General features: G+C 34.9%; 1 long non-coding RNA gene across 1 annotated transcript; it reads right to left on the reverse strand.

Annotated features, from left to right (window-relative positions):
* Nucleotides 1–5,320: 5,320 nt before the first annotated feature.
* On the reverse strand, nucleotides 5,321–7,788 carry LOC141638041 (uncharacterized). The gene is made up of 3 exons (XR_012541977.1): nucleotides 7,624–7,788; nucleotides 7,418–7,526; nucleotides 5,321–5,682 (listed from the first exon to the last, which is right to left on the reverse strand). It is a non-coding gene; the product is annotated as an uncharacterized LOC141638041 (long non-coding RNA).
* Between the last annotated feature and the right edge of the window lie 1,615 nt (nucleotides 7,789–9,403).

A 9,403-nucleotide genomic window follows, 5' to 3' on the forward strand; every position in this document is an offset into this window, starting at 1 on the left:
GATGACTTCCGAGTTCGAGATGAGTATGATGGGAGAATTGAAATTCTTCCTAGGTCTGCAAATACAACAAACAGATGAAGGCATTAAGATCCATCAACAAAAATATATCAAAGAGTTGATTCGGAAATTCGGGATGGAAAATTCACATGCTATGCCTACTCCAATGGTCGAGAACAAGAAATTGACATTGGATGAAAACGGTAAATCAGTTGATGAAACTACTTACCGTGGGATGATTGGGTCACTGTTATATTTGACCACAAGTAGACCCGATATTATGTTTAGCGTATGCGTTTGTGCGAGATATCAATCATCTCCCAAAGAATCGCATATGACGGCCGTAAAACGAATTTTACGTTATTTAATTGGAACGGCCAACTTATACCTATGGTATCCAATGGAGTGCAATTTTGATCTAGTCGGTTATTCCGATGCCGACTACGCCGGATGTTCTCTAGACAGGAAAAGCACGTCGGGTGTCGCCACGTTTGTCGGACCATGTATCATTACGTGGGGTTCGAAGAAACAAAATTCAGTTGCTCTTTCAACTGCTGAAGCCGAATATATTGCTGCAGGACTGGTATGTACTCAACTTTTATGGCTTAAGCAACAATTACGTGATTATGGTGTTGATGTAGGATGTATTCCTATTTTATATGATAATACTAGTGCGATCATAATTTCTAAAAATCCCGCACAACATTCACGTACCAAACATATTGAAATAAGACATCATTTTATTCGAGACCATGTTGAGAAGGGGAATATAAAACTTGAATTTTGTAGTACTGAAAAACAATGGGCAGACATTTTGACAAAATCATTAGCTAGAGGACGTTTTGAGACTTTACGGTTGGAAATTGGTTTAATCGGTGGCACCTAAACTATCATAATTGTTTCCTAACCGTATGACTGACTAGTAAAGATGAGATTATATGACTGTGTTCCTATTTTCCGTTGCAAGTACATTCTTATATAGTATTTTATTATCTTATGAGAATAATCCATTTGCTAGTCTGTTATATTTTGTGTTGTATACAAACCTTAACTCCTGTTCATCACATATACATTCTAAGGTTTAGAGATTCATAAACCAATGACATTCATGATTGGTTTCATTTAGGATGTGAGTAGTACTCCTTACATGGCATGTAACATCAAATTGCATAAGCATGAAATTTGTCTCTTATTGCCTGTATACACTCGGTTTGTGGTGGTGACACATGTGGAGAGGCGACCCTTCCTTTACGTTTTACCTATTAACCTCACATTAGCCAAATTTGTCCTGTTTTGACTTAGTTATTCAACTACATTCCATATAGCCTACCCTTGTCAAGCTAGTCTTGTTGGTATATTTGGAAGTCTTGTTGTGGTCAATTTGGTTGGTGTTGTGATGAATATTGGAAGGAAGGAAGAAAAAGATGAACTGAAAAAAAAAAATGAATGAAATGAAAAAATATACGAAAAAAAAAAGAAAAATGTTATTATAAAAGATGGAAAAGCAGAAATCTCTTATTACTCCTATTCTTATCATTCCAAATTACTTGAGGAGAAGTACTTGATGATGTGAGTAAGTGTGTGCCATACTTGGCATGGTGCATCATCTTTCATGTTGGGTTGGAAAGTGGAATATGGTTACTTTTGGTTGTGATCGGTGCTAGCTTGGCTTTTACCTCCACATATCCAAATTATTTTGCCCCTTCTTACCCAATTACCTCACCTCACATTCATATGTAAGTCCTCGGCATGTGTTTTGGACCTCGATTGGTTGGAGTGTATATGTACGGTTACTAGAGATATCTATCATGTTAGATTGCATGCATGCTTTTGTAGGTCGTAGTTAGGTGAGTGACTAATTTTCTTCTCTCCTACAAAATCTCTATTCATTTTGGTTTGTATTACACACTCTATATTTAGAGCTTGCTTATGTTGAAATTGTTCTTATACTATAATATGTGCTTTGATTAATATATATTTCTTGCCTCGGTTGATATCATTCTAGTCGTTTTATGTCTGTTCTCGTCTTTTCCATGATGTCAAGAGGGGGAAGAAATAACCATGATTTAGTATTTGCCTAAGCTTGCTCCTTGTCAAGACCGATTGTCTCTTAAAGTCCTTAAAGTTTCGGTTTTGAAATATTGTTTTGATCTTGCGTTAATCTTTATTATCAAGATAACGGTATTATATTGAGGGGGAACTTTTTCCTTAGTCACAATTTTAGGAGACTTGCCATCATCAAAAAGGGGAATTTGTTGGACCATATAGTTTATATGTTTATGTTTTGATGATGTCAAGGTGTTTTACATCTTATATACTTGTTGCGTGTAAACGTTTGTTAAGTGTTTTAGCATTAACCTATTACAAGCAACAAAGAGGATTGTGACGATTATATGAGAAGTTCAAGTCTTCGCTCAAGATCAAACAATTCAAAGATTCATTCAAGTATTATGTGAAGACGAAGTTCGTCTAAAGACTAATCAAGCTTGGATGATAATGTAGCCTATACTCGAAGATTTTCTTGAAGATTAGAATAGTATAGGTGATTATCTCGTAATGGTAATCAAAGAATGAGTTTCTTTATTTAGTAAAGTTATAGCTTTACAGCTATAACATTACTAGTAAAAGAGCTCAATGTTATAGCTCTTCTACTATAACATTGAAATGCTGAGTTTTCATACACGACTTATGAATGTTTCGAAAATTGTTTTATAATTGTTTAAAGTTTATTTTATATGTTTTAATGAAAGTATTTATTTTATAAAGCCCGGTTTAGTGAGGAGTCCGGTTTTATGGTTAGCGTTAATTGATGGTTATTGGATCAACTTATGAGTTGGACTTTACTATCAATTAGGGTTTCCATCTAGCCTCTCTTAAAACCTAAATTCTAATTATATATTAAGATTAGGGTTTGCATGGTTCACGAGCCTATGAGCCGTGTTATGCCGTGTTGCCTAAGAGATATTAGGTAAAGATTTTACTCTATAATAAAATCTTTACATATCTTGTACATCTTACTTAATATATTTGTTTATGGTAAAAGATATTCTTGTTTTGGGAAATCTTATCATAATCTTAGAATTTATAGTAAAGATAATATTTGGAAAGATTATATTCTATCTTTTAGAATATTCTTTATTATCTTTCATGGCTTTTAGGAAAGAGATAATAAGAAGATATAATTTGTAATTATATCTTATTATTTTCGGCTATTAGGGTTCATGTAGAAACCGTGTAGCCTATCCCCTCCTTGCCTATAAATACTTTGCTATTTACAACATCTAAAATAGAGACCTTAAGCATAAAAATTGTTTTCATATTTTAAAGAGCAAACCATGTGTTTTTAACGAAAACCGATTTGCAATCTTAAAAGGTCGTGTATTACAAAACTCGCATACTTGTTCTTTATTTATCGTTATAAGATAATAGTGCTTAGTTGATTTCTTAACTTGTTCATTTACGTGAACCTTTGTTAGAATCATTAGTGCTTTCTTATTAGCGTAAGTTAGTCACTCGAGTATTTAACGGTACTCATTGAGTTACAGCTAGAGTTAGTTGTACGAGTTGGGTTAGTAAATTTGTAATCCGTAGAAAGGTACTAAATTTATTAATCGAGAATAGTGGACGTAGGTTTCGACTTGTGAAACTGAACCACTTCAAAAATCCGTGTGTCTCTTCTTGTTTTGTTCTTTCGTTTACTTTGCTTCAATCATTAGTTGATTAGTTAAAGTTTAATCAATAAACTTTAAATAATCAATTACATACGCACAATCGAAAAAGCTTTTAAAAAGTTTTAAATCCTCAATTCACCCCCCTCTTGAGTATTTTGGATCAATAGACTCTTCAGACCTCAATGTAAATATTATATAGTTTTGGTTAAAAGTATAATATAAAGATGACTTGATGAAGAATATTTATGGAAATTACATTAAATTAAAGTAATTAAATTTAGCAAACACAATAATATAATGATTTTCCTTAAAATTAGCACGCCCCACTTATGGAATTAATTAGTATCATCATAGAATTATACATTAAATTAAATGTAGTAAAAGTAATAGTAGCAGCAACGAGATTAATAAAATTAACGGTATTAATGTGGGAGTAGTGACAGTTATAATAATGATAGTAGGAGTAGTGAAAGTAACTACGAATGTAGTGAAAGTAACAGTGGTAACAATGAGAAAAAGTATGAACAATTAAATAACCAATCGACTCAAGGAAATATTTTATTTATTTAAATATAGGCCGGATAAAATTAACGGGAATAAAGAATTTAACAAAAAAATAGAGGAATTAGTAAAAGAAACAATAGTAACCACGGGAGTAGTGAACGTAATGATATTAACAAAAAATGGTGGCAAGGATCAGAGGCCTAGGAGCCAAGAAACTTTTCTATGCTGGCAGGGTGACTCTCATCAATGCTGTTCTCAACACTCTACATAACTATTGGGCTCAAATGTTCATTATCCCTAAAAGCATCATTAACCATATTATGGCCATTTGCAGGAATTTCCTTTGGGATGGCTCCCCTGATTACCACAGAGTACCCCTTGTAGTTTGGGACAAAGTTACTTTGCCTAAAAAGGAGGGAGGTTTGGGGATAAAGAAAGCTGATGTCTGGAATATTGTCACTGTGGGAAAACTGGTTAATTGGATCTATTGCAAAGCTGATAGGCTTTGGATTAAGTGGATCAATGATGTGTATATCAGAACTCAAGATTGGCATAACTATTCTCCCCCTGCTGATGCAACCTGGGTTTGGAAAAATGTCTGTAAAGTAAAAGAGAAGCTCAAGGATGGTTTTCATGACAGCAAATAGACCATGAGCACTAAAGGTTACTCTATCAAAGGAGGGTATGCTTGGCTTGCTCCTGATCAACCCATTCTGAATTGGACTAATATTGTGTGGAATAACTGGAACATCCCTAAACACTCTTTGACTACCTGGCTGAGAATGAATGAAGGAATGAATGTGAAGAGTAAATTGTTCAGGTTTGGCTGCTGTACATATGACTGGTGTATACTGTGCCAGAGACAACCTGAAACAGTGGAGCATCTGTTTACGAGTTGTGTGTATTCTGTCAGAGTTCAGAGCTGTCTGTTGCATTGGTTTGGAGGCACATTTCCAACAATAGACAGATTGAGTGCAGAAAACAGGAATACTTTGCAATGGAAGTTTAAGGTGGCCATGTTCAATGCTTATCACTAATTTATCTGGTTTCAAAGAAACAATGCCAGGATCAATGACTGGCTATCAAGACCTGAAGTTGTTGTTGTTCGTATAGAGGATGATATTAAAAGGAGGGTTAAAATTGTGACACCCTTAAATCTAGCCTTAATTATATACGTAAATTCTACAGAAAAACTGGTAGGATATGTTTGTAAATGGTTCAACTAGTCCAAAACCTGCAATTTCAAAAAATTTTCTAACTAAACCATTCACAACCAATTCCAACTCAAGAAGAGTGTCATAACCCTGCAACAGCTGATAAACTAACTTACATATATAACTAAAGACGCGGAAATATAAGGATACAAACCAAAAATAGAAAGGGAGACATATGTCCCTTCAAATTATATACAAACCAAAAGTGTAAAAGGTTTACTAATAAAATAGCCAAAACTAGGTCCAAGGTTCCTTGCTCACTAGCCGTCTGTGACCCCCAACAAAGCATCAACAACCTGTCAATCGCATTTTATACAAACACGAAAGCCACAATTCGGTGGGGAGTAACTTGAGTCCTCCCCCCACGAATCGTCAAAATTAATGTAACATGTAAACAATTTGATAAACAATTTACTTATCATGTATTCTAACAAATGACCCCTAAAACGACCCAACTAACTATCATGTGAATCATATAACAAATTGTAATCCAAACTCTATCAACCATAGCCGGCTTGCATCTCACCTTCTATGATTCATAGAATCATCAAACAAGAAAGGGCAATATATCAAAGACAGGCATAAGTTCTTAGCACCGTCAATAGTCACTTTGTAACTCAAGTCTATACCACGAGGTAGGGAAGGTAATCGAACCGGTATCTTGGCTCAGCGGTTACTATTAAGAAAACATGGCCAAGAGACAACACAACCCTAGCCTAAAATCTGCATGAGACCCGGACATGCGGATACACACCACCGCACCCAAGACTCACAACTTTTTTTAAAACAAAGTGAAGTGAGTACCCTAAGGACACCACCGAAGGGTCGGCTAGTACTTAAGCAGACCCCATACTATCAAAATAAGTACACGAGGTCATGCCCCAACTTGGATAAACATCCACTAGTCAGGAACACAAAGGCTATCAAGCAGTGAACATATACTCGTCAAAGACTATAAAGACCTATCTATGATGAAGGCCGAAATACTCACCTAGGACCTAGTCACAGCTAGTCCCGGCTTGAATATTTTAGCCCACACCACCCAAGACTCACCACATAAGTCAAGTAAGACACCCACTTAACCTTAAGAGGGCAAAAAGTCCTACTTACCAACATAAATTCTAACATTCTATCATGTGAAAGCTATATAAATGTCTATTTACAGCATACAATCCCAACAGTTCCTCAATAAGAATTCAATACTAACTTCCAGTTCTAGCAATTTTAACAATATTAAAGGCTTTAGGGAAATCTAGGGCCATTACTACAAAATAAGAAGCTATTTAAATTCAACCAACTACACATGTGAAATAGAGATATAATAAATGGCCTAAAACAAGAAAAAGGCCGATTATCTAATTCATTCAACCGAATTTTTACCCGCAACCCCAGCCTGCGGCAGTGCGGGTCAAATTGCGGTGACCAATCACTCAATTAAGCGACATCGCATCGATCAAAGGAACTAAGGCTCGATTTTAAGCACAATCAACAAAACATTACAATTATCACTATAAAATTCATTTTGAGCCTATTAATTACAATTTCATTTCGTAAACTATCCTAACATGTGATAATTGTCAATATAACATAATTTTTCTACCATTAGCAGAACTTTTAGCTACTATTAGGATTCCCTTCACAAGTTTAACCATGTGTACTCATTCTAATTATATCCTTGATGAACCTAAATTGACGGACAAAGCATGGAAACCCGCGAAACAAGCAACGGACCGACCCGGGCCAACCATGGGCTAGCCGTGGGCCTGCCACGGCCTGCCGGCCTGCTGCCCGTCACCCTATTCCTCATTTTTTTCCGTTTTTTCTTCACTTTAACTCGTTTTAACATCATCTAATCATTAATTAATCGTTCCATTACTAATATTTTAACTTAAATTAACCAAAAGGCACAAATTAAGCATGCTTGCAACCATATTTTAACATGTGAAAAGTTTACTTAAACCAAAAATCACAAAACATCCAAAACAACAAAGATTGTGACGATCTTTCGTCGAGTAACTCGAAATATGTTACCTTAAGCTAGAAAAAGAGCAATTAACACCTTGAAAACCCAAACCCTAACGACACTAACCGCTATCCTCTACAATATACGAGTCCCCGAACTCGTCTTCCAATCCTTCACCTAAATAAACAATTAAAACACAATAATAAGCATATAAAACCGAATTTCCGAAAATTGGTCTTAAAATAACTTAATGAAAATTGAAATTAGAACATACTAAGTTGTAGATCGTGGCGAGGGGATTCCGGAAAGGTAAATTATGCGAAAAACGGACTAGTAACGAAGAAATTGTGGCGATTTTGAGCTAGAAATGATGAAAAATGGTGTTTTTGAGTTATTGTTGAAGATGATGGAGAAAATCAGAAAAAAATGAAGGGGGAAGGGGCTGGTCACGCAGGGAAGGGAACAGGAAAGGAGAAAAGGAGGTGCGGGATTTTTAGTCGGGATTTTTACGAGTCGGTTTTGACTCGTTTCAATAATAATTAAATCCGTAAGTCAAATGCAAATTCCGTCAATACCAAAGTCTTTAAACACAAGATTACAATAAAATTGAGTATTCATACGACCCACTTCCAAATTCGTTTACCCAACGTTCAAACGAATTGTCATTTTCCCCCCGATACGCCCTTATTTCGAAATAAAAGATTTTACACGGTTTAAACTATTTTTAAACATTTCAAAACTATCAAAATAAATACTTTTCTTCAAAATATAATAAAATTATATTTCTTTGAATTATTTTTACTTTAAATACATTATTGTCAAATTTTACTTGATTAATTAATTATTTTCGAAATATATTAATGGTCCGAAATTTACGGGGCGTTACAATCACCCCTCCTTTCAAAAAGTTTCGCCCTCGAAACTTAGAAGGAGAAATTATAGTTATAAGAAAATATAGGTATCTTTTCAATGAAACGGTGATACTCTTGTTGATCAGACAAGAACATCCATATTCATATCAAGATATAAAAATATTTCTACACCAATAAATGAGAAAATCCATTATTGGGACGTCTCCAACAACGAGATTTAACATTCACTAATGTTAAAACCATTGAAAATCATAAAAGCCTTTTCAACCTTTTAGTTTAAAATTCTATAGTAAGAATACTATCTTTACTAAATATGATTATACAAGGCTTAGAAACTCGGAACAAAAGTAAGAAAAAGGAATACCTTACGGAAATAAATCAAAATTTCATTTTCAAATCCTTAAAAATAGGTTAGGTTTGCAGAAGTGACATAAACTTTCAAGAATGAATCGAAACTGGTAGCTTGAAATATTTAGAAATTCCCCGAAGTGAAAAGTAACTTAGACCTCATAGGAGCAGGTATGCTAAAAGGATTCAAGCTTAACTAATCAAAAAAAGCTATGATGAATTTTATGGGGTAAGAATTGAAGTCATAATTACAAGGATGTCAAAGATAGAGTTTCATAGGTTACCAACATCAAACTTACGAGAGGAGTATGATGATGTAAGGAAGAGAGATATGAGCGGTAACGCTCATGATCAAGGAAGAAGGGAGATTAGACACCAAGGAAACGCATGAGACACTCATATCTCCAATAACAACATCACTCCCAAGAGTCTCCTCAATCGCTTATGTTACTTCTTCCTAACATATTCCCTGGAACAAGATATTTCACTATAAGTGTGATCTCAACGCTCCAAATTCTCAAACATCCCGAAACGACTTTCACAAGCCTAAGGTCAAGACTTCCAACAAAGCTGTATTTGTATCCCACTAGTGTCAACTATGGGTTCCTCAAAAAGTAAACCTTCAATCAAGAGTCCCAATACCATGCTCTAAACTCCAAGAGAGGGTTCCTCAAAAATTCCACAAGGTTCTCATTTCAAAACAAGGTAGTAACATACCAACCTCAAATTATGAAAAATCAATAGGATCTCAAGTTTCTCTATCCTTTTACTTATTAAGGATTCTCAAAAGCAGAACTACACCCAGCTCCAACATTGTCTCATCATCTCAAGCAC

This window comes from Silene latifolia, unplaced genomic scaffold (assembly GCF_048544455.1).
Source record: "Silene latifolia isolate original U9 population unplaced genomic scaffold, ASM4854445v1 scaffold_167, whole genome shotgun sequence".
Classification (NCBI taxonomy): domain Eukaryota; kingdom Viridiplantae; phylum Streptophyta; class Magnoliopsida; order Caryophyllales; family Caryophyllaceae; genus Silene; species Silene latifolia.